The 24,691-nt window shown below is 36.6% G+C and overlaps 1 long non-coding RNA gene across 1 annotated transcript in view; it reads right to left on the bottom strand.

The window, feature by feature from the left end:
* LOC145680700 (uncharacterized) overlaps positions 1-22,982 on the bottom strand; it is a 46,091-nt gene extending 23,109 nt beyond the window's left edge. Inside the window, exon 1 of the long non-coding RNA XR_014130662.1 lies at positions 21,699-22,982. This is a non-coding gene — a long non-coding RNA (uncharacterized LOC145680700). The remainder of the gene's footprint in view (positions 1-21,698) is intronic.
* Between the last annotated feature and the right edge of the window lie 1,709 nt (positions 22,983-24,691).

Here is a 24,691-nt window from a genome sequence, read left to right as displayed (position 1 = left end):
TGTGTGTGTGTGCTAAGCATATGTACAGAGAGTAACTCCTGTTTACTCTGAAGAAGTTACTAAAACGTTGGGGGGGGGGGTGGAGTGGAGAGGAAGAAGACGTACATGTCACAGATGACGAGAAGAACCCTAAAACAAGAGAACCGGGGAAAGGTCAACGACACTGTCAAGTCCGTTTTCGGTTTTTGAGGTGTAGTCTGTACTTAGATGTCGTCTGCTACTCCGGGTAAAGTTATGTGTACTATTCCGTGGTGTCATTTGAAACCCCCGTGCGAAAAGTGGGCGAGCCCATACCTACGTCACACGACTTCTGCTACGGTTCTTCTCGTCATCTGTCAGCTGTACGTGTCCCTATCTGAGGGAGAAAAGAAGAAAAAGAAGTGAAGGATAATATTATGTATATTTTTGTCAGGACAAAAAGAAAATTTATGCGTAATATGGAAGTATATTTTATGGGCGGTTTCATTGTAACAGGACCCACACACGGTCCACGGTTTGCGCAAACATCGTGTTTGCGCAAACACTCGGCCATACACGATACAACTGTTTGCACAAACTTCAGTTCAATTTTGAGTTTAATCGCGTAAGCATGTCCACTGAAGCAGCTTGTTTAGCGATAGTAATTGCTTGTGCTTTGGAAGCGGAAATACCCGCGAAACCAAAAAGAAAGAAGAGGGTGTGGATGAAAGAGTGGTTGATTAGGACACATACATTGGCAACATTATTCGCAATTTAAATGTACTATTCCAGCAAACTCAAGAATTTTGACTGTGCATCCTAGAAGTATATATAGCAACTAAATTACTTACATGTTAACTTTTCCAGTGAAAATGCTAAACACTTGTCTTCAACACTACTTTCACTATCATCTATGTCAGTTAATATTTAGTCTTTGTCTGAATCTGACTCTTGTAAATTTATTTTTATGGGTTCCAAAAACTGTAAACACAAAAAATAATTCTTCGAGCTTGACTTCGTAGCACTTGAAAGAAAAAGAAAAAAAGGAAGACAGAAAATAAAACTTCTGCTGTACTCGGTTTGCTTAAAGACATTGTCAACTATAATTTTGGAGAATAAACGAACTACCACGAAAGAAAGCAACGAGACACTGATGAATTCTACACAACTAGCCCCTTTGTTTCCTTCTCTGTTTTCATAACAAATAGCACGCTTTGGCTTCGTGCGGTGTAGGTGCCACGAAAGTAATCCATCCGATTCCTAAGCAACTCGATATGCTCGAGTTTGTTTTGGGTTACGATATAATTTATGACACCATTCAGACGCCTGATGCTTTTGATTCCCTTATAGAGGAGAAAAGAGGGTGTTAAAAGTCGCACATAAGGCAGTGGAACGTGAAAGAAAAAAAGAAACAGAAAACATACTGCGTTCCTTCTGTCGAATAAGAAAGGGTCTATCTTGAAGTAAATTTCAAAACAAATTACAGACTTCTTACGATGATGGCAAAGATTGCAAAGGTATGTAGCCACGGAGGAAAAGGGGGCTCTGTCTTTCCGAACTATTTCCAGCTCCAAAATGAGGTTCGTCTGGTATATGTTTAATAAACTTATTTAACAGTTAATGCAAATGAAGGACTTTATAATAAAATATGATTTAAAAAAAAATCAATCATCATCAATACGGTTTCTATACCTAATTGAATCAACTAAAATTAATCATATGCTTTATATTCTCATTTCCCTAACTGGGTGCACTGTGAACTCTCTACTATATTATTGCATAATAATATCGGAGTTAATATTTTTTTCGTTTTTTTTCCTCTTTAGTATTTTAACCTACATAAACACAAAGTCAGATAAACAGACTGCTATAAACAGCATTTATTTTCTTATGAATAGCTTATTGATTCATCTTTTACACTCCGGTTTTTAATTTCAGTACTGTCACGATCCATCTTTTGATAAGGAAGCATTGTGAAAATATAATATGCGCATAGTAAGCATGTATGTATGGTGAGTTAAAATGCTTTTCATGTTGTGAAAGAGGTAATTTGTTCTGCTTTTAATATGTGAAAAACTTGCCTCCCCCTGGTAATGTTCCCCTAGAACAACCTGCTGGCTACACCCCTGATTATGCTGTAATAAAAGTTGTGAGTTCTATTTGCAAATCGAAACAAAATCCACTGGAAATTAGACGCGGGACTCAACGCTCGTTTTACTAATTGTTTTACATGGTAACCTTTCAAAGCGTGTATCATGACCACCAGTTGACATAGAAAGATGTAGTTTTCACGTATGTGTTCGTAATTCTTTTCTCTACTTCCTAAAGTGAGCAGTTAATGTACTAATACAATATTTTTAAGTAGCGCCTGTGATATTGTCAAGATTCGCAGTAGCGCGAAAAAACAGCGTGCATAACTGCTTGTCGCGAACTGTCAACACCGCTCAATGCCAATTGGACGCCGTGTGAAGCCAACTCAAGGCCATGTCGTTTCTCATCTGAAATCTGCAATAACTTCTCATATGCCGCATTTTTCAAATTCCTGTTTTTATAATCTTCACTCTTTACCTTCCACAGTTCAGGTAAATTTCGATAAAGGTCAATAAATTCTCGCCAGAATTCTTGATTCCTATTCATTGATGCCATAGCGCAAGAAATAAGCGTCTTTACACTAGGCTTCCTACTCGGAAATAAAGCTCGTGTTTGCACAAACATGCCCATACACGGTCCACGTGTTTGCGCAAACATCATGTTTGTGTAAACAATTTTCGAACGAGTTCGATGTGGAAAATGTTTGCACAAATGTTTGCGCAAACAGTTCATACATCGCCACACACGGTCAAACTGTTTGCACAAACAGCCTTGTTTGCGCAAACCATGGACCGTGTGTGGGCCTCTTAAGTATTGACGTTTTCTGATACACATTTGTGTTTGATATTTTAACAAAAAAAAAAAAAAAAAGGCTTCCATTACCGCATTCTTACATGTGCTGTTCAGATCATGTTAAGACAACGAGATGACGGATACCTGTAGAAAAACAGGAGAAAATATTGAAAAGTGCTATAATAGAGACTAGGAGAGTCATAGAATGCAAAGGAAGGAGACTGTTGGTGAAAGATACGTTTATATTCTTATATTAAAATAATTAGATGTACATAATTATGTAAAATGATGAATAATTATATGTAATAATCAGAACTTCTTTTTCTTGTATTTGAGATCAATAATGTAACTATTTCCTTGTAATAAATCTTTCACCAGCAATATTTATTTTTTAAAAAATCATTCTTAAAAATCTGTTCTGCTCAAAATATTCAACTGCAACGCGTGTTTACAGCAATCAGAAGTTCAGCCTCGACTCGTTTGATACAGAACATATGATGTACAATTGGTTCTACACCCTCCATTCCAAAAGAAACCGAACTTTTGAAAACAAATAGTACCACTAGTGCCATCTGTTGTAATATTTTACCGGTAGATGGCGTAGTCCCTCATTGACAACTGGTATAAATGTCATGACATTTGGATGCACGGCAACAAAGTTATTGCGTTTCAACTGTCAGTATGTTGTGTACATCGGTCGGAAAATGAGTTTCAAACAACGAGCTGCAATTGAGTTTTGTGTTAAACTGGGTAAAACTTTTAGTGAAACGCACCAAATGCTACAAAATGCATATGGTGATGAGTGTCTATCCCGTACGCAAGTTTACGAGTGGTTCAGGCGATTCAAATCGGGTAGAGAGACGCTGGATGATGACGAAAGATCAGGCCGTCCCAGAACCGGATTATCGGAAGAAAACATCGAAAAAGTGCGTCAATTCATCAAACATAACAAAAAATCGTCGGTGAAAGTTATTGAAATGGAATTAGGCATTCCTCAAACAACCGCATACCGCATTTTGACCGAAGTTTTGGATCTTAAGAAGGTTAATTCGCGGTTTGTACCACACAAACTCACCGAAGACCAAAAAGTTGATCGAATTGCGCATTGCAAAGACATCGTTAAAAGTGCTCGGCAGGATCGAAACTTCTTGAAATCGATTGTAACTGGTGACGAGACGTGGTGTTTTGAATATGAGCCCGAAACAAAGCGGCAAAGTGCTGAATGGAGAGCGCCGGATGAAGGAACACCCAAAAAAAAGTCGCTTGGTGAAGTCAAAAGTTAAGGTGATGCTGATTTGTTTTTACGATTCAAAAGGAATTATCCACAAAGAATTTGTTCAGCCCGGCCAGACAGTCACTGGAGAGTTTTACTTGGGCGTCATGAAGCGTTTGCTGGCAAGAATTCGTCGTATTCGGCCCGAATATCGCGAAATCGACAGTTGGACTCTTTTGGACGATAATGCACCATCACATCGTTCGCGACTTGTAACTGAATTTTTGGTCAAAAATCACATTATTCGGTTGCATCATCCGCCCTATTCACCAGATCTCGCTCCGTGCGATTTCTATCTGTTCCCGAAACTGCATTTGGCGATGAAAGGAAAGTGGCACGCATCGATTGATGCCATTGAGAAGGCGACGACCGCCGTCCTAAAGACCATTCCAATAAAGGACATGAAGAAGTCGTTTGACAACTTGTTGGAGCGTGCAAATATGTGTATCAATGCAGAAGGGGAATACATTGATTAATAAAAATGATTTGTTCCAAAATGTACATTGCTTTTTTGTTTTTTTTAAACGTTCGGTTTCTTTTGGAATGGAGGGTGTAGTTTTCATTTCTCTTAGAAAAATCTATCAATAAGAATGTTTGAGTTTGATTGGAAAAGAGGTGAGTTTTATTTGCAATTCTTTGTTTAGAACACCAGTGGCGTACGAAGAACTCCAAGCAATCAATCTCATATCTTTTCAGAATAAGTGTGATCTATCTATCCACTATGTCCCTTGCGTACGCCATTGCTCATCTACTATGATTTCCACATAAGAAAAAAAATGTATATTGTTCATTATAGGTTTGAATATACTCCACACGCATTAATACCGTAAAACACACAAATCACTTGTGTAATGGCTGAGGTAATGTATACGTATCATCGGCTTCATCGATAATGTGTCTGGTGATTTGATCGGTGTGAATTTTATTAATAGATATGGAAAATGCTTCTTTTCCGCTTATACATATTTATAATAATATATATAATATTTAAGAAACGAATTGTCTGACGATGAGACATTGTCTGTGATTTATCTCTAGCAGGTATGGGATTTAAACACACACTAGAACTGCCAACAATACAATACGGTACTTGAAACAATACTTGTTTCAGAAACGTTTACTTAAATTCTAAGAATGCAATTTTCTTCCATTCATTACTAGTGAAATAAAGGAAACACTTTTTTACTTCCTATCAAAGGAACGTGATGCTTAATTATTTCCACGTGCAGGTTAACCACTCAAGCGTTTTAATGGGGATTCTGATACACTTTATATGTATACACCAGGTATACAAAGTATAACGGAATTCTTATTAAAATGTGCGTGAAAATAATAAGCATCACGTTCCTTTAGTACGAAATAGAAGTCGGTGCTTTGTATTTCAAGAGTAATGAGTAGTATAATATTTCGATCTTTAAGCAAGTATTTCTGTTAATATTTCAGATCAACAAACCAATCTTGGACTCTACGAGAAACACACACATCGCTCCATCTAAGTATTTGACATTTACCCAGATCGATACACCTGGGCATCCAATAGTGCCTCATGAAGGCCAGCCCATCAAAATGGTTGCTATCCCATCTCGGCTCTACCTATGAAAATGATGTGGACCCATATCGAAATTTTCCAATTTCCCTATATCGACCCCACATCCATGTGTTACTGGGACAAGCTGGAACCTAGTTGGGGTGCTAAGCCTCAACAAAAACTGAGTAGTAGGTCCTGCAATATATTAGGCATTGGTTCCAGTTTTATATAGCCTCTGTGCTGCAAAAGGATGAACTACAATAATTTCGATCACATCTATTCCTGGCTATTCTCTCTTACAGTATAGACTTCTATTCCATCAATACGGTGAAACACACATTATATGGCCTATTGCGACAAAATTCTATTGTGTTCTAAACAACAACCTTGTATATATTGAAAATACACGAGACTAAGATGATACGAGTACACATTGACAAGTATAATTTATGATGTGGTAATTGTCGAGCACTTATATTTCTTCGCTATAAGAAAAATCCTGAAAGTAACTATTCATTTAACAGCGTTTTATAATTATTAACTAACCTACTTTTTGAAATTACCATATTGTTCGTACTTACTAAGACACTTATAAACATCTAAGAATATGATTAGGAACTTCTTATATTGTATAGTAGAAAGATATAAAGGGCCGCGATGGCTCAGTGGTAGTGCGTTACTTTGGTGCATGAGGTCCTTGGTTCGATCCCCGCTCTCGCCACGTGAACTTCGTGGTGGACAAACACCGTGTGTGTGAGTTCTCGGGGTTCTCCTGTTTCCTCCCACTTTCTTCATTTTACCATTTCATTCATTCTCATTATCACCGTCTCCTTTAGCCTAGCCGGCATAATAGCGGGACGTAAAACAAAGATTTCATTTTATTTTTTAGAAGGGTATCAAGAAAAAGCAGTAGTATAGTCCTGCACAATTTTAGTAATTCAATTGACTGGCACTGTTAACTTTTTCTCGTCACAGAAAATCGATCGACTAATGCTAAAGCTGAACTTGAAAAAGTTTGCTATTTGAGGTCGACACAGTTATTGATGAACATGTCAGAGTGGTTGTCAAAACTTTTTAAACATAAAAAGGTTCTTTCTTTTAGGGAACACAGATAAGTAATTTCGTTCTTCCGGCAAAGTATGAACAATCTTCTGTAAACGTGACATATTTTAGTCAATACTATGCGTTCAATTTTCATCAAGAGACACAAATAGGTCTCCGCCTACAAATGCCGCTCTGTAAACATATTTTATTGCTGTATTTGCTTCCTCTCTTTTCTTTCCATCAAAGAACACATTTATTACTTTCAATCTTTTATCATAATGATCATCCATCAATAAAATGATTTTCAAATAAAACATATATTGGAATTTATCGTTAAAAGAAGAGAAAGATGTTTGTCCCTTTACCACATGGAATCTGTCGAGAAATTGCTACTAATCAGTGGCGTACTCAAGAGAGAGGTTTCGAGGTTTAACCTCCCCCCTCAGCAAGATAATATGCAAAAACAAACATTTTCTGTATTAATATATAGGCCTATCTCCAAAAATCACGATCGTCTTACAAGTGTTGAAGTAACCAAACTGTTAATTAAAGTTAACATCTGTTGTAGGGTAACGTACTCGAATAACCTACCCTGAAAAATAGAATACAATGAAGGTTCAAACAGAAGAAGAGGATATATTGAGCAGTGTGCTTTTCAATTAACGTTGTTTTAGTTTATATTTCTTTTATTTCTGAGTGTACATATTTAAACAATAAAATCCATATAATAAGAGATAAAAGACTAGTTAAATTTATCAACAAGAAATGAAATTGAGTGCTTGAACCCCATAATTCTCTTTCTTCTTTCTACTAATCTTTTTTCAGTTTCCTTCGGTGTCACGTACACTTTATTTCTTCAATTTTCTCTACTTCATTCTAATTTCTTGTTCCAGTCCTCTGTATTCTTTTATGATATGGCATGTCCCGTCTCCTTAACGTTACTTTCGATTATATTGTTTCCCCTCTTTAAATTTACATCATCCTTATGCTCTTTAATTCTCTTCATTTTTCTTTGTTTCACTTATCTACATTTTGTTTTACTAATGTGCTTATTTGCTATCACGTCTCAATTCCTTTTCTCATTTTGTGACTTCTTTCATTGTCTGCTTTTTCTTCTGCTCTTCTCAGAGTTCAATACCAAGGCAAAAAGACGAGACATGGGATAGCATGAATGGATACAGTAATGCTAGATACAATAATGCAGAATGCTCGTGAGAACATTAAAAAAAAAAAAAAAAAAAAAAAAAACAATAATAAAAATAACAAACTCTAACGAAGAATTACGCATAAACAAAGAATGGAAAGGAACTCTGAAGAGAATAGAAGAAGGAAGGTCTAGGAAGAAAGATTTGAAAAAGAAAAGGAGCAGTTATAAAAAGGAAAAGATTATGAACACATTTGTAGACAAATATATGCTGACACAAGAAAATGGAGCAGACAAAAAAGTGAAAAGATTTGCGAATGGTTAGGAAAGATCTATCTCTAAATTTCGAGAAGAGCCATCCTGAGGAAGGTATTGTTACAGTGTCGAAACAAAACAAGAATTACGTATTTTTAATTGTATCTATATGCCTCAATTAAGGGGAAAATACACAGACGATAGAAGCAAGACGAGATATTGCGCACACAATTTTATTTTCAATCATGATAAGTCTCAAATACGTAAACAATTCTTGAGAAGGTTACCTACTTTTTTTCTGGAAGTTGATGGGAGGGGCGTAGGTCATGGTGGCAGTCACCTCTGGAGGTGGGACTGGTTTGATTTCCAGCCAAGTAACCTACTGATGGACAATATCGTGTCCGTGGGTTTTCTTGACATACTCCCTCCTTCCTCCCACATTCTCATTCCACTAACTCTTCCATCATCATTTGCCTTAATCATCCTCTCCTTTAGCCTTCAGGGCATAATCGTGGGACGTTAAACTGAAAGATTTTTCTGGAAGTTTTACCCTCTTTCCATACATCATGTCCCGCTTTAGCACTTCTGAAAGAGTGGCCTATGGCCTCCTCTCCTTCTTCGCGCTGCATCACTTCTTAACAGTAAAAACAAACCCAACAATGGTTTAAAATAAAAGTGTTATCGTTACTTATGTTGTATTAGGCCTAATAATTCTGTTTTCTTTTTTCTTTCTTTTAAATCAATCGTGTTATTAAAATCCGAATAAGGGGAGGGGAAGAACTACCGCTCAGTGATAGAGCGTTCATCTCTAGTGCAAGGTGTTCCTAGTTCGATCTCAGAATATTTGAGTTTGTGGTGGATAACCTCTTGTCCATGTTTTTGTTGGAGTTCTCCCTTTTCTTTTTACACTTTCATTCCACGAAGTCTTTCATAATTATTCACTTTTATTAATCATCTGCTTATTTCAGCGTAAAAAGCATAAATCTGAGACTGGTTTTGGCTCGAGTGAAGTCTCATAAGTTCTAAAAAATGTAAAATAAAAAGAGAACAATTTTATCGCTATAAAGAAAGGGAAAAAAATTACGGTACCTGTCCTAATTCTCGTATACAAGAACTTGGAGATTAAGTAAGTTATCTTTCCTTACGTTGTTTCAATAAAATTATAATTCTTATTTTTGTGATTTCACTCAAGAGCCGCCACTGCGAGGGGCATAAAACCAAAAATTCATTTTAAAAATTAAAATAATGCCACGCTGAAACAAAATAATTGTTGGTCGAAAATTTACCCCATTCAAATTAATTATTGCAATTAAAGATTATTTGGATAATTTTAAGCTGTAAGATCAATTATCTTTTGGTAATGAGGCCGCGATGGCTCAGTGGTAGAGCGTTCACTTCTGGTGCATGGGGTCCCGGGTTCAAACCCTTCTCCCGCCAAGTGACCTTTGTGGTGGACAAACACCGTGTGAGTGGGTTTTCTCGGGGTTCTCTCGTTTCCTCCCACTTTCTTCATTCCACCCTTTCATTCATTTCTCATAATCACCGTCTCCTTTAGCTTAACCGGTATAACCGTGGGAAGTAAAACTCAAAGATTTCATTTTTTATATGTATCTTTGGTATTACTATAAATAAATTGCATTTAAGACGATTTGCATAAAAGTAATTCTGTTCCACTTTAACTAAATTTCTGCTTCAAGCCATCTACATGTTTTTTTTTAAAACAAAATCTATAAAAATATCTAAATATTTATTAACGGAAATGAGTAATACGTAATCTAGTAATTTAACACGGAGAATGAAAGGAAGTGAACAACAAACCTACTTTCCATGTCCTTGTAAATTATGTGTTCACTATACGTAATTTCTAGTGTTACCAATCTAGTAGATTTCCCACCAAATCTGATGGTTAGCATACCTGTTCGACTAGGATTTTTTTTTTTTTAGTCTGATGGCTAGTGGGAAAATTTAGTAGGTCGTGAATTATTTTTGGTGGAAATCTCGTGGATTTTTAACAGCGAATCTATTTACGATACATGAAGTCTTGCTAACCGATTCTGCTTTTTCCGACGAACGAATCGGGACTATTGAACGTTATCCAGAGATATCACTTTACTAATGCTATATAAGCAAATCGAGCAGCTCCTATTGAAAATTTTACCTGATGCAAATAAATAAAAGTTTAATATTATTTACCTTCACAGTGATTCCTGTATTATGGAAGAGTTTTTCTTTCTTTCTTTTTTTTTTTTTTTTTTACGCAAAAGAAGAAAATAAAGAAATGTGTCATTCTTTCCGATGAACGGAGCAAGCTACGGGAGTTCATATATAATTTAGGTGTAAAAGGAAGGTTGTTTGAAAGACAATCTTACTCAATTGAATCTAATTTTAAACGAGCTGGAAGGTGTTGTACAAACAATGGGAATGCATGTTGATGGTCAATCAATAATGGTGAATCAAATACTAACGAAACGTATACCGCTACCACATCTGATTCTTACAAAATACGTTTGTCACTCCATTTATCTTCCGGCATGTATTAAAACAAATGAACGTCTTCCAAGAAATTTGCTGAAACCGAGTATGCGCTTTGCATCACACCAAGAGATTTAGAGGGTGGCCCAAAAGTACTTAGGTATACAGTCCCGTACTGATCAGCTCATTACTTTTTATATCATTTCTTATTGTTATCCATCAAGTAGACTTAGTTTCTTTATTATTTGTTCTTAATGTCTTTTTACTTATACCTAAGCTCGTAACAGGCGAAGCAAATAAAGCTATAAGTTTGAATGTTATACTTGATCAACACAGGGCTTTATAGCCTACCTACTTTTGGGCCACTCTGTATTATAATATTTACATTGTAAAAGAAAATGAAATGAAATCTTTTAGTTTAACATCCCACTATAGTTTAACGTCCTAGGCTAAGGGAGACGGATGATTAGGCAAGTGAATGATGATGATAGAATTGGTGGAATGAGAATGTGGGAGGAAATAGGAGTGCCACTATGTTATCCACCACAAATTTAATTGGCCGAGGATCGAACCAAACCCACATGTACCAGAGGTAAGTGCTCTACCACTGAGCTACCGTGCCCCCACATGTACATTGTAATTGGAATCCCAATAAGCTGAAGAATCCATTGCAGGAATTTAGTGTTTTGCTTTTCATTTCCATATCTAAAATAGGAATTCTAGTGGCTCCTACGGATAGCCGACCCCAACGGGGGCACTTGCCTCCTGGATTTTCAAAGGCTGTTCAGTTCCTGGTTAACATGTCAAAACATACTAATGTGCTCTCCTATAGTATTTAAGCTTTATATACATAATTATTGATGGATAGATGTGTGTGTGTGTATGTGTTCCAGCATACCTGGTGCAATTTCAACCAAACTTGATATACATATTACTTACAGTTTGGAAAAAGAGCACTGTCGGGATAAGATAACTCTAGCACACTTAAGGAGGGAGTGGGAGGGGAGACATAAAATGATCGAAAATGGTGGATATTAGTGTTGAATCCGCAGTTTTCGGGGTTGCTGAGATGAACAGTTCAATTTAAATCCAAATTCAGCCCCATTAGTACTCCTGAGGGGGGGGGGATAGTGACATGAAAAATAGTTTTCCGAGGTCCTTAAGTTGATTAGAAACAATTTTGGTGCTCTTTAAGTCCACGGTCAGTTCCCAGTTGACTTCCCTTAGCACCTTTGGGGGAAGGGAAGGGGAAGACATAAAAATGATTGAAAAACGACCCATATTAGTGTCGAATCCATACTTTTCGGGTCACTTTGATAAATAATGACACTCCTGATGGCGTCTGATTTATGCCTCATTAGCAGCCAGGAGATAAAATTGTGACGTAAAAATAATTGAAAATGACCAACACTAGTGTCGAATCCATAGTTTATAGGGACCCTAGGTGGCAGTTTCGGCGACCTTTAAGTTCAAGTTCAGCCTCAGGTACGGCTAAGTTCCCCCTAGCAGACCCAGGAATAGTGTAAGGGAATAACGTATAAAATTAAAGACAATGACGGATATGAAAGTGAAGTCTATAAGTTCTAGGGTCGCTGAGATGAATAGCAACACACTCAATGTCATTTAAATCCAAGTTCAGTCCCCATTACTATGGCATGAATAGTGACATGAAAAAATAATCAAAAACAACCTATATTAGTATTGAATTCATAGTTTTCGGTATCCCTAAGGTAATTGGCGACAGTCCCTATACCATTTCAAGTTTACGTTTAACCCCCATTAGCAGAATGGGAAGGGGTTGACATGTAAAAACAGTCGAAAACGACCGATATGAGTATCGAATCCATAGTTCTCGATGTCGCTGAAAATAATTACAATCCGGATAGCGTGGAAGTCCAAATTCAGCCCCCTTCGGCATGGGGGCTGAGAAGGGGTAAAAGATAATATTTCCAAATGACAAATCGAATCCATAATTTTGATTAGTCAAACTATTAGGTTACAATCACGATGACATTTAATCCCAAGTTTAGGGACGGACTGGCTTATCAGCTGGATTGAGAATTTACAGGAGCATCACACACACACACATTATATATAAACTTGGTACACATATGACTTTCAATGTGGAAAAAATACTACAGTGAGTAAGACACCCCACGAGGTGAGAGTTGAAAGGATTAATGCGTAAAAATAATGCAAAACGACAGCTATTGGTGCAATCAATAATTTTCGGGGTCGCTAGAATGAATAGTGACGCTCCAAATGCCTTTAAGTCCAAGTTCATCTCCATTGCCAGAGGGTGAGGGCAAGTGAAAAATAAAATGTCAAAAATGACAGTGTTGTATCGAATTCATAGTTTTCTGGCTCGAGAAAATGTCTGACCCGTTTGAAATTACCTTTGGAAGACAGTGAGCACCCACTTCAAGCTGGGTTTTTAAATGATATCAATTGGATTAAAGGCGCATTCTGTGGGGATAGAATGTTTCAATATTTATGCAAACTGGAGAGTATCTTCTGTATTTTTGTCATTGCACTTTCACTGAAATAAATATTCTAAAGAGGAAGGGAATTCAAACATTTTTTACAAACCCATTTTCCCCGTGCGAAAACAGGCATTGTAAGGATATGTGTGTAGCGTAAATAAGTGTGCCCTTATATATGCACGCGTGCATCAAAGTTGAATGTATTCACGACTGTGTTTGTGTGTTAATATTTGCCCCCCTTGAAATTGGTCTTTGGCCTTCCTGGAATCGGTCTGGAAGAAATCGGTGTTCCGGTTCCTAAACCTTTTCCTTGGCATTCTAACAGCTTTAAGACTTTGATTTGGAGGAAAAACATATTGAATTGTAGGCAACACTGGTAGTTTCTTGAGAAAGGAAGAAGAAAAAGGAAAATCACAAGACAACAATTTTGTCGCAAATCTTACTACAATCATGTTTGTTGTATTTTTGACCTTCAAGCACTTTCTTTCTCACGTTCATAAAATCTAAAGATAAAGTGCAGTGTTACTTGTGATGAAATACTCATTAATTTTATTTGTTAATTGGGACAAGAAACTTTTATTTAGGCATGCGTATATTGCCTTGAGTTCTGTTTCCCAGTCAACGCCTGCATTACAGATCACAATCTAACAAGTAAGAGCATTTTTGCTTTTTTTTTTTTTTTTTTTTTTTTGTAAAATCTAAGCTTTACATCAATTTTCATCAAAATCCTCGACACAATAACCAAACACAAAAGGATGAAGTGACTGACCTGTTTCCCACCGATAACTCGGAAACAGTAGACTCGGTGTTTTTTTTTTTTTTTTTTTTTTTTTTTTTTTTTTTTTTTTTTGTCATATCCGTAGTTCACGAATAGGAATACATGAGCATGCTGGAGATGGTCACATTGGAAGTTGGACTTTGATAATCACTAACATCAGCAAATAATGACGTCATCTTCACTGATCTTTGTAAAGTTGAAAAGGGGAACGATATGTAGACATAAAAGCCCCAACTACACACTGACTTTCGGTAAAATCAATAAATGACGTGTTATGTGTGTCAAGCAGAACTGTTTTGGTGCATATTTCCAAATAATGATTTGTTTCATATACTGCATAAGAACACCGCCTTTAATTACACTTAGGCGTTGTGATTAAGGGTTTTGAAAGGATGCCTTAAATAAGACTATGGGGTTTGTCCAGGTTATATACATTGCATGGGCGGCGATTAGGGGGGGCAAAGGGAGGCAGTTGCCTCCGCACTTTTTTAAAGTAACCAATCAATGTATATAGTTTCATTTGGAAATGTAACGATTTTGTATGTGTTACTGATTAATAGGAAAAAATGCTGCCATATAATATTTGCTGTTGCGTGAATACGTATTGGTTGTCTTCCCGTGGAGTAAAGAAAGCTACAGTAATTGCGTTTTAATCGCCACAGAAAATAACCCCAAAAAATAACCTATTGGAGCACAATTTCAGCATACTTTCATTTCTTCTTACAAGGGCTCGATATGTTAGTGAGCCGCTTTGAAGCTAATCGAAAGAACATTATGCAAAAAAGTAGGGCCTATTTCACAAGTTATTCTTTAATTGCACAAAAATTGACAGTTCCTAAAATGTCTTTTCTTCTTTCTAAAGTACATAAGGAATATCGATTAAAAAGAGCGTGATAAGAAACAACTTCTACCTTTTCCATTGTTTTGTAGTGTAATATACGAGTGAAGTGTTGTGTTTAAGGATGTACGAGTGTATATACAATAAAATTGAGTAAATTGAACATAATTCTAGGTTTTAAGTTTATTTTGTATAACTGAAGTGTGGATTGTAAGTATTGTTGTGTTTTGATGTGTTCCAAGAAAGTGAAATCTGCACCTAATGGCAACGAACATATTTCAAGAAGTTGCAAAAGCAAATATTTCTTTAAATGTCGTAGCATATGCTTGTAGTATTTACTGTCTTTCATTTTCTAAAAGTAATAACATACATTTAATAGCATGTGTGGAATTAAATAGATATTAAGTTTTTCATTAATCCTCAGTTTCAATATAACTTTTGCAAAACAAGCATCATTATTCATTACTATGATTAATATTATCCTTTCTATTTATTTGGTTTGCAAATTTATTAAATAATCTGATCACATAATTTTCCAGACAGAATTTTAAGATGTTCATGAGCAAGGAATCAAATCTCTTCTTACACTTTCGTTGTTTAAGAGTACAAAGGGCTAGTATCTACTTGCGTTGTTCTTCTCAATTTACTTAATAAACTATTATATACGACTAGCAGCGTTCACCCCGCTTCGCTGCGGTCACCCCGGAACGCAATAAACTTTGTTACTTAGATAATTTTTACTTTTTCGCTTTCAAGTGATATGATAAAAACCATAGAAGATTGCAGTAAATGTTAACATTATATCGCCTGTCATTTATGTTAACCCGCCCCGCTTCGCTGCGGTCACCCCGGAACGCAATAAACTTTGTTACTTAGATAATTTTTACTTTTTCGCTTTCAAATTGCAGTAAATGTTAACATTATAGCGCCTGTCATTTATGTTAACCCGCCGAGTGACACGGTCATGCGGGTTGCATATAAATACGTTTATTTTTATACCTATGATGAACTAACAAAGGATTTGTACGTTATGGACACTTGAATGGTCAATTATCTCAAGACACTGGTAATTAAAAATTAAAGTGATATGATAAAAACCATCTAGGGTCCAAATCCTAATAACCCCCCAAAAATGAAAGAAATTGGTTCAGCCGTATTAGCGTGATGAGCTAACAAAGGATTTGTGCGTTCTCTTTTATATAATAGATATACGGTATTTTAACTGAAAATATAGTATCCTATTAGTTATACAACCTTTCGTCAAACAAAATGTTAGAACCAACCAGGAAAACTAACATTTATATACAAATTTTCAGATCATGTCTTGCCCCCTCACTTTTAACGTCCAACCGCCGCCACTGATACATTGTACTATACTCTCAGAAACTTTATTACTGAATCTTATGAGAATATGATTCTTGACAATTCTCGAATTTTATTTGCATCATTCGAAGAACAAGTATTGATACAGAAGATATGCATTTTTGTATTAAATGTTAGTTGGAAAACTAGAATGATCTACTTATGCTAGAACAGCTGATACTGGCATTGAAATAAGTTCATGAGCTCTTCGTTGCAAGCAAATCTAGTTTCTGCTAGTTAGATAATTCTATATTAAGGTTCCGAAACATTTTGGTTCTATCGAGATTTTCTGTTATGACTTGACATGCAGATAATTTGACGAGGCGCCAAAATATCTCGTTTTCGGAAGACGAAAGAATTACTAGATTTTGCACAAATTATTAAATTAATTTAGTAAAGAAATGAATTTAGTTTAGATCAGAGGCGCACCCACGGAAGGGTGGTCCACCGGGCCAGGAACCCCCCAAAACTTTCTAACTAAACATACGGTACATTTGCACATTTGACGTTGGGAGAATAAATAGATTACCACGAAAAGTTATTGTTTTAATACGAAACTGATTATTAATAAAAATGATATGACAAATTGAAAAAAAAAACTAATGATCAATTAATACTTGAAGAACTGGATGGGTCGAACTGGTCCATTACTAATTTTCTAGTACAATTACGATGTCATTTTTCATGTAATTCCCTTCTATTGTTTTGTCTTTATACACTATGCTCCTACTGTAATAAACTTTTTAAAAATAAACATAATATATTAAGAATGGATGAAACATTTAAATACTTTTGCAGCTGAGTAAGGCCTTGCCTGGTGAGAAGAAGCACGGAAAAACTAAATTTCATTTACTTTTCAGTAAAGAGATTTTCTCCTCCACAGACAACTAAATTATGTAGACAATACTGACATATAAATAATCCCAACAACCAGTAATAACCTAGATATGATTCTGACCAATAAGAATTGTGTTGGCTGATATCTTATTTAGCGTCCCATTAAGTAACAAGTCTATTGAGATGTAGATTTAGCGTGGGATCCAAACCACATAAGCTCCCACCCCGAATCGAACCCAGGTTTCCCACGCCACAGGCGTCTTTGCTAACTGTAAAGGCACGAGAGAGTTCATAGCGTGAGATTCTGACCAACCACAACATTACGACCACCTACTTAATATCTGGTATGTCCATCTTCGGCTCACAAAGCAGCAGTAATGCGGTTTAACACTGACGGAATGAGACCTTGGTAGGTGCCTAGAGGCATGGCGCACCACATCTGCAAACGTAAAGTCAGTGACTATATATTGTCCCAGACAGCACAATGCACGTACAGTATCCGTATAGTACATGTACAATTGTACGGATGCAACATGTGCATCATCTGTATAAATGCACGCCTGTACATGTGATGCACATATACGTCACAGGTCCTATTCAACATCTTCACGTGCACAGAACATGTGCAATGCACACGTACACGTCCTGCACAAGTGATTTACAAGTAGCACGTATTCGATTTACATGTAGTTCTCAGGTGATTTACATGTAGGACAGCGGTGATTTACACGTAGCACACAGGTGATTTACACGCAGTAACCAGGTGATTTACATGTAGGACAGAGATGATTTACACGTAACACACAGGTAATTTACACGCAGTACCCAGGTGATTTACATGTAGGACAGAGGTGATTTACACGTAGCACATAGGTGATTTACACACAGTACCCAGATGATTTACATGTAGGACAGAGGTGATTTACATGTACGATAGAGATGATTTACATGTAGGACAGAGATGATTTACACACAGTACCAAGATGACTTACATGTAGCGCACAGCTGATTTTCTCGTCGTACAGAGGTGATGCAAAAGCATATTCGAGATGCAACGAAAAAAAAAAGTTTATATATTTGGTGTCTTACGCAGGAATAGCAAATGCACCACCTTCAAAGTATATCACAAGTAACTGAAAATTGTCAGTGAGAATTTTAGTTTTGGAGTTTATTATTTGCAACGAGCAAAGCTTTAGGTAGTATCTTTGACATGTTTGCCAAGTAACGAATAACGCAACATTGCTGCCACCTGTTGATCTTGTATTCTAGCTCAGTGGACGTTATGGAGTTTTTACAATCGTTCAGCTGTTATTCGTCGAAAAGTCTCTATAACACCGCCTGGAGGAAAAACGACACCTACCAAAAATGGAGGTTACTTTCTGTTGATGAGAATGAAAGTAAAAGTATACACTTGCACGGTATTATGGACTTCTCATACACACGTGCAGTAGCCGTGCAAATGCCCATGTGCACACAACGCCTTAAGCACAGGTAATTTAAATGTGCTTCATCCACGCAAATGCACATGTGCACATACACGGCTCAAGCATGTGTTAAGTACGTGCGCTGCATCCACGCAAATGCACATGTGTACATAACGGCTTAAGCACGGGTTATATAAATGTGTGCTTCATCCATGCAAATGCACATGTGTACATAACGGCTTAAGCACGGGTTATATAAATGTGTGCTACATCCATGCAAATGCACATGTGCACATAACGGCTTAAGTACGGGTTCTGTACGTGCGCTGCATCCACGCAAATGCACAAGTATACATAACGGCTTAAGTACGGGTTACGTACGTGCGCTGCATCCACACAAATGTACATGTGTATATAACGGCTACATCACGGGTTATATAAATGTGTGCTTCATCCACGCAAATGCACATGCGCATGTAACGGCTTAGGCACGGGTTATGTAAATGTGTACTACTTTATCCATGCAAATGCATATGTGCACATGCACGACTTAGTCACTGGTTATGTACGTGTGCATAACCCACGTAAATGCACATGTTCACATACACGGGTTATGTATGTGTGCTTCATCCACGCAAATTCACGTGTACGGCTTATGCACGGGTTATGTATGTGTTCATCATCCACACAAATGCACGTGTACATGTACGGCTTGCATGGATAGTGCACATGTGTCGTACACTTACGTGTTGTCTGGGGTAACTTAACTCTTGAACCACCCGATCGATCTCAATCAAATTTTCAACATAGATCAGGTTCGAGCCTGGGATGGTTTTTATCATTTCCCTTTGACAATGCAACTTAGAGGATGGGGGAGATATATTAGTGTCGAATCCATAGTTTTCGGAGTCGCTGAGATTAACAGTAATATCAAGGAGTCGAGCTAGGGCAAAGGAACAAATGCAGGCAGCATCATGTCCTACTATATTGTAAGTTAAATGTTGTTTATAGCTTATATATATTATGTTGTGTTACAATATAAATGTATTAGGTTTTGCTAAGATAAACAGGAACTAATTTACAGACTGACCTGTTCTCGTTTCTCATGATTTAAAAAAAAAAATAATCGGAACCTGTCCCGTTTTCAGCTGAAAATTTTATGGTAACCCTACATCTTGGGAAGTTTTTCCTCTGTTAAGATGAGAGATTCTGACCCTTCCATAGATGCGATTAGGGTAGTATTGTCATTCTTCGGAACATGCAAGTTGTGCCATTGCTCAGCGGGCAATGACGATGGGCACGTGCTCTTTTCAATCCTAATCGACGACGCCATGTGTTAGACCACATTGTCACGTTAAATGATTCTTGTAGCTGTCATAAAAGAAAAAAAATCTTGAAACCCTACCATATTTTACCATGTAAGCATCGTCCTGAAAGGGACACACATTTTTTTTTTTTTTTTTTTTCATCTTGCAAGGAGTTGAACAATGTGCAACTTTCTGGGACGTCTTGCTTGCTACCTGCTATCGCCTTCCCGCTGACAAAGGAAAAACCAGTTTCGCCGCTTCCGAAACAACTGATTCTTTTGAACAGGGAGAGGAAGTGCACCAAAATACACGATTTTAATAAGGAGGTTCACTGTTTGTCCACTAGAGTGCAGAGCTGCATGTGTGGAGACATCTTTCTTGCTTTCAAGAAGTTATAACATCTAAATAGTAAATAGAAAGATCGAGTTGCAAGGTTATTTTTATGACAGCTACAAGCAGTGGCGTATTTAGGGGGGTGGCTTCCGGTCTTAAGTCCCCCCGAAATCTTACTTAGTATAGTAAAGTAAATGAAATATCTTGCAGAATTTTCACATTTCCAGACAAATCCCCCCCGAAAGTTAGCAAAGCCCCTCCCGAAACAAAATCGTAAATACGCCACTGGCTACAAGATTCATTTAACGTGGCAATGGGCCTTTAGCATTGGTACACGTGTGAGACATCGGCTGCGGAGTTCTATATCTTATCTAACAGTGTATGGTAAATTGTGTACTCAGACACACGCATGCTTTGTTCATAGTTAAATCTGCTGTTAATTGTGCCACATTTTCTACTAATCTCAACAGTGTACGATGACCAATATTTTAAATGAGGTGTGGTCGCCCTACGTTTTGTGGTTTGATGCTGGTTTCACCGTCCTCTTTCCACCTTTGTAAGACACTAACTACAGCAGCACGTGAATACCCAACAAGTCACGTAGGCCCGTAGCCCGTTTGTAGGCCCGTATCCAGGAAGGGGGTCTAGGGGAGCCGGCCCCCCTAACATTTTCACGGTAGGCTTGGAAATGAACTATAATATGGTGATGAACTATAGTATGGTTGGATCGCCCTCCCCCTTAAATTTTTGGGCTGGCTACCGGCCTGAGTCACACCATTTTCGAACTGCTTGTTCGCAGTTGTCCGGTCATCACAAAGTTGTCTCTATGTAACTAACAAACCGCCGGCCTTCCCCATTCTACGCACAAGCACTACTCCTTATGATTGAGTGAAAATTATTGTCACCATCGATAAGCTCTGTCGTGCTGTATGACTCTTAGGTCATTCCAACGACTTTGTTTGAAAAGTAGCGCGTAGTCATAATGTTTTGGGCGGTCAGTGTGTTTCTGTGTTCCTGGTTAGAAACATCATGAGAGAAAATATTTGTTGGACGTATTTCTTAAACAACAATAAATTAGACATGTGTGTCTTTTTATGCGTTTTCCGTCTATTTTTATTTTTATTAGTTTTTTTTAAATATTTTTTTATTTATTCCAATACGCAGTGGGTAGAAACTGGATGCAATTAGCTAAGGATAGAAGTCGGTGGAGAGCTTTTGTGAACGCGGCACTGAACCTCCGGGTTCCATAGGCCATAGAGTTAGTTAGTTAGTTAATACGCAGTGGGTGATCTTGCGAGCGGTAGCAGACAGATTATTAACAAGATTTAAAAATATACAGTACGTGACCGCTACATTCCAGAGAATGAAATAAAAATGTTAGTGAGAAAATCTCAACCAACCCCAAATACTGGTTAAACAGTTTTGTGCTGCTACTAGAGAGAAAATAAGCTAAATAACCATCAAATATATATAACAAGAAGTGTTAATATAAATGACAACACAACAACATAGAACAAGGAAACAATTGTGAATTATAACGACGTTCGTTTTACATGGTTCCTAATTGTCATTACAAGACGACTTTTATCAAAATGCAAATTATGATGAGCTCTTTCAGAGTTAGTGAACCATAGATTGAGAACTGCTAACAAAAATTCCCATGAAAATCTATTCAATAAAAATACTAAGGAGTGTCTTTCTCTTAAGCAACTTAATCAAAAACACCCTTAAAAAGATACGAAACAAAAAAATTAAGAAAAATATTATCCGTGAACTTACCACAAATGAAAAGAATTTTCCACTGAATGCGAACGAAATGATTCTTCCATAGGCACATACAAAGGCACAATCCTTTCTAGTGTTCTAGAAAAGTTCATAAATATTTGCGCTGGTGGCAGTGTTGTGGAATATTTACAAAAAAATATTATTATTATTATTATTTATCTCGACGACTTAGAAGTTCAGAAGTTACAGGGACTCTCTTTCAACAAACAAAAAAAGACCATAAACAAAATAGCGTAAGATTAGGTACTGTTTACGAGAATTTTAGTTCCTAAAGTTTGGATTTTTCTTTTTATTTGCCTATAAACAACAGCAGTTTTATCTCAATGTAAACAAAGAAGAAAATTAAATACTGCTATATATACATCTATATTTAATAACCGAAACAAATCATTAATCTCTTTTTAAATATACTACGTTCATCTTTATAATTTTATAATTTCTAGCAGAACAATAAAATATATACAATTACAAAAACAAGATGAATGTATAAACGTATAAAATGAAGCCAATAACTCCAAAGTTTTTTTTTTTTTTTTTAAGTGGGTATACTTGTTCAGAGAAAGTAGGTGACTTTGATTGTAATAAAGTATAAGTACTTTCTCCGAAGGTAACCTGTTTCCGAAAGGATCAGTATTTACAAATTATATATAACGCGTGTATAATACCTGGAATATAGCCTAATATAGTAAGGGCAATATTAATGAGTAAATCAGCGCCACAGCCTCTTTCCAATAAAACACCGATAGGAGGCAAAATAATCGCCAAGATAATTTTACAAATATCGTTACACTCGAGAGGCATTGTGTTTCGTTAAAACTGCCACACCCCTTTCTTGCTTTTTTAACTTAATATTTATATTTTTAGTAGGTTTCGTTGGATACGGAAAATATTTTCAAAGCTATCTCCAACTCTTCTTTTAAACGAGATACATACACACTTCTCTCTTTTTGTTTGAAGCGAAAATAATTTAAAATAAGAACACCAGCGCACAAGGGTTTCACTGCCAGAAAATAGCGGGTCTAGATTTCTTTTCTTATGAAACACCAAAAAGAAATATTTTTGAGACGTCGAAAATATAGTACTGATAAATGTGAAGTCAATGTTTGTATGTACTAAAACAAAACGAAAACAGTTTTTGAAAAAAAAAAATCACAGCGCTTATAAATGCAGAGTACAAGCACAAACACACACAAGAAAAAAAAATCCTTCGTTTTACTGTGTCTAGACTGCCAGCCGATACACAACTTACTGACTGTTGCTGCACGAAACGTTTTCGATGACTAAAAGTGGAATGGGCGGAGCTTATGACATGCAAGAGGTCACAAGGGAAGAAGGTACCCAGGTGTCGGAAATACACATTTCCCCAAGAAAACCAATCAGTGTTGTCAGCTGCAGCCAAATAATGTCCCTAGAAATACACACAAATTCTTTTTTTTTTTTTTTTTTTTAATTTGTGCCAATATGTTCGTAATACTGAATGAGTTAATTTTCAGCCAATTGACATACATTCAAAGTAATAACTGATAAGCGCTTAAAAATACCGGAAGTGTATTCTTATCAGTGTTTGTAGAAAATTTATTAAAATAACTTAGGCAATTGTTCGTGGAAAGTTCATGATGCGCACGTCATCTACTTTGAAATAACTATCCAAAATATTCCACTGGGCAAATTCACTCAGGAACAAGATAATCCAGGATTTTTGTAACCAAGTAATGCGCAATTAACATCCGCCCTTCTTGGAAATAGTTATTATTTCTTATTTTTATTCTTCTGTTTTCCAATAAATAAATAAATAAATAAATAAATACACTCATACATAAAACCATACTTCTCTGATATCTCTAAACGGCAATCATTTTCTAAATTATTATTTTATCTTTAAAAATAATATCTGCGTCTCAGTCGTTTACGTCTGGCTGCAGTATTGGTTGCTCACTTCTGTAATTTGGCTGCACATAAATGGGTACATAACGTTGGTGGATTGAAGTTTAGCATACCTTATGAGCATCAAGCCTACATGAGACGTGAACCTACAGTTTAAGGTAGAAACCGAATCACCAGTGGCGGATGTAGAAGGTAAAACCTGGGGGAGCAGCCAGTATCCAGACTATGATAGGTATATATAAACTTTCAAAAATATATAAATAATAGCTTAAATTATTTTGTCATCGAAAAACCTAGGGGGGGCCTAGGCCCCCGGCCCTGGCCTAGATCCGCCACTGCGAATCACCGTAAAAGGTTCAAATTTCAAGGCTCTCTCACCGAAAATCGACCCCGAGAGATGCTCAGGACCCCGTGCATCAAAGGCAAACACGGTAGCAACTAGACCCTCGCGAAGGACTAAAGGTTAAATAGCGCACCAAATCAAGTTGTTCTAAATTGGCTTCGGCATCACATAACGCAAGATAACCTGGAATTCACCTTAGCATTGTGAAAGCGATTTCCCAGTATAATCTCAACATTTCCGGAACACCGAATTCTGAAATAAAATGAAGTATAAGAGAAAACTTTTTTTTTTTCAAAAGCACCTTAACAAATCAGACAAAAGAGATTACTTTAATTGAATGTAAAGATTCAATTTTTTTATACTATATTCTGATTCGATGACACACGTTGTTCATATGAACAAAAATGGCTATTTTTTTTACGATATATAGTACTCGCAAAGTAGTAGTGTACATATCAATTTATTTCGGGGGAAGTCCAAACTTAATATGAGGGTATTTTATATTAAAATTCCAAAAAAATTCCCCTAAAATTAGGCTAAATTTACACAAAAGTCGAATTTTTTCGGGGTGGTTCGGACCCCAGGACCCACCCCTTGCTTAAGTCCCTGTCCCAGAGAAAGTCCTTTCAAATATGTATCTGCAACTAAGGAGAGGAATATTTGAAACGGAAGTAATGAAATCTGTTATTTTTGCATTTTGTATTTAACGTAATTATGTTAGTTTAGCAAATGGAAAGAATTGAATAATTAAATATTGCAG

This window comes from Thermobia domestica, chromosome 3 (assembly GCF_964235325.1).
Source record: "Thermobia domestica chromosome 3, izTheDome1.hap1.1, whole genome shotgun sequence".
Taxonomy (NCBI): domain Eukaryota; kingdom Metazoa; phylum Arthropoda; class Insecta; order Zygentoma; family Lepismatidae; genus Thermobia; species Thermobia domestica.
Note: the sequence above shows the minus strand (reverse complement) of the source record. Positions and strands in the feature narration are given on the sequence as shown.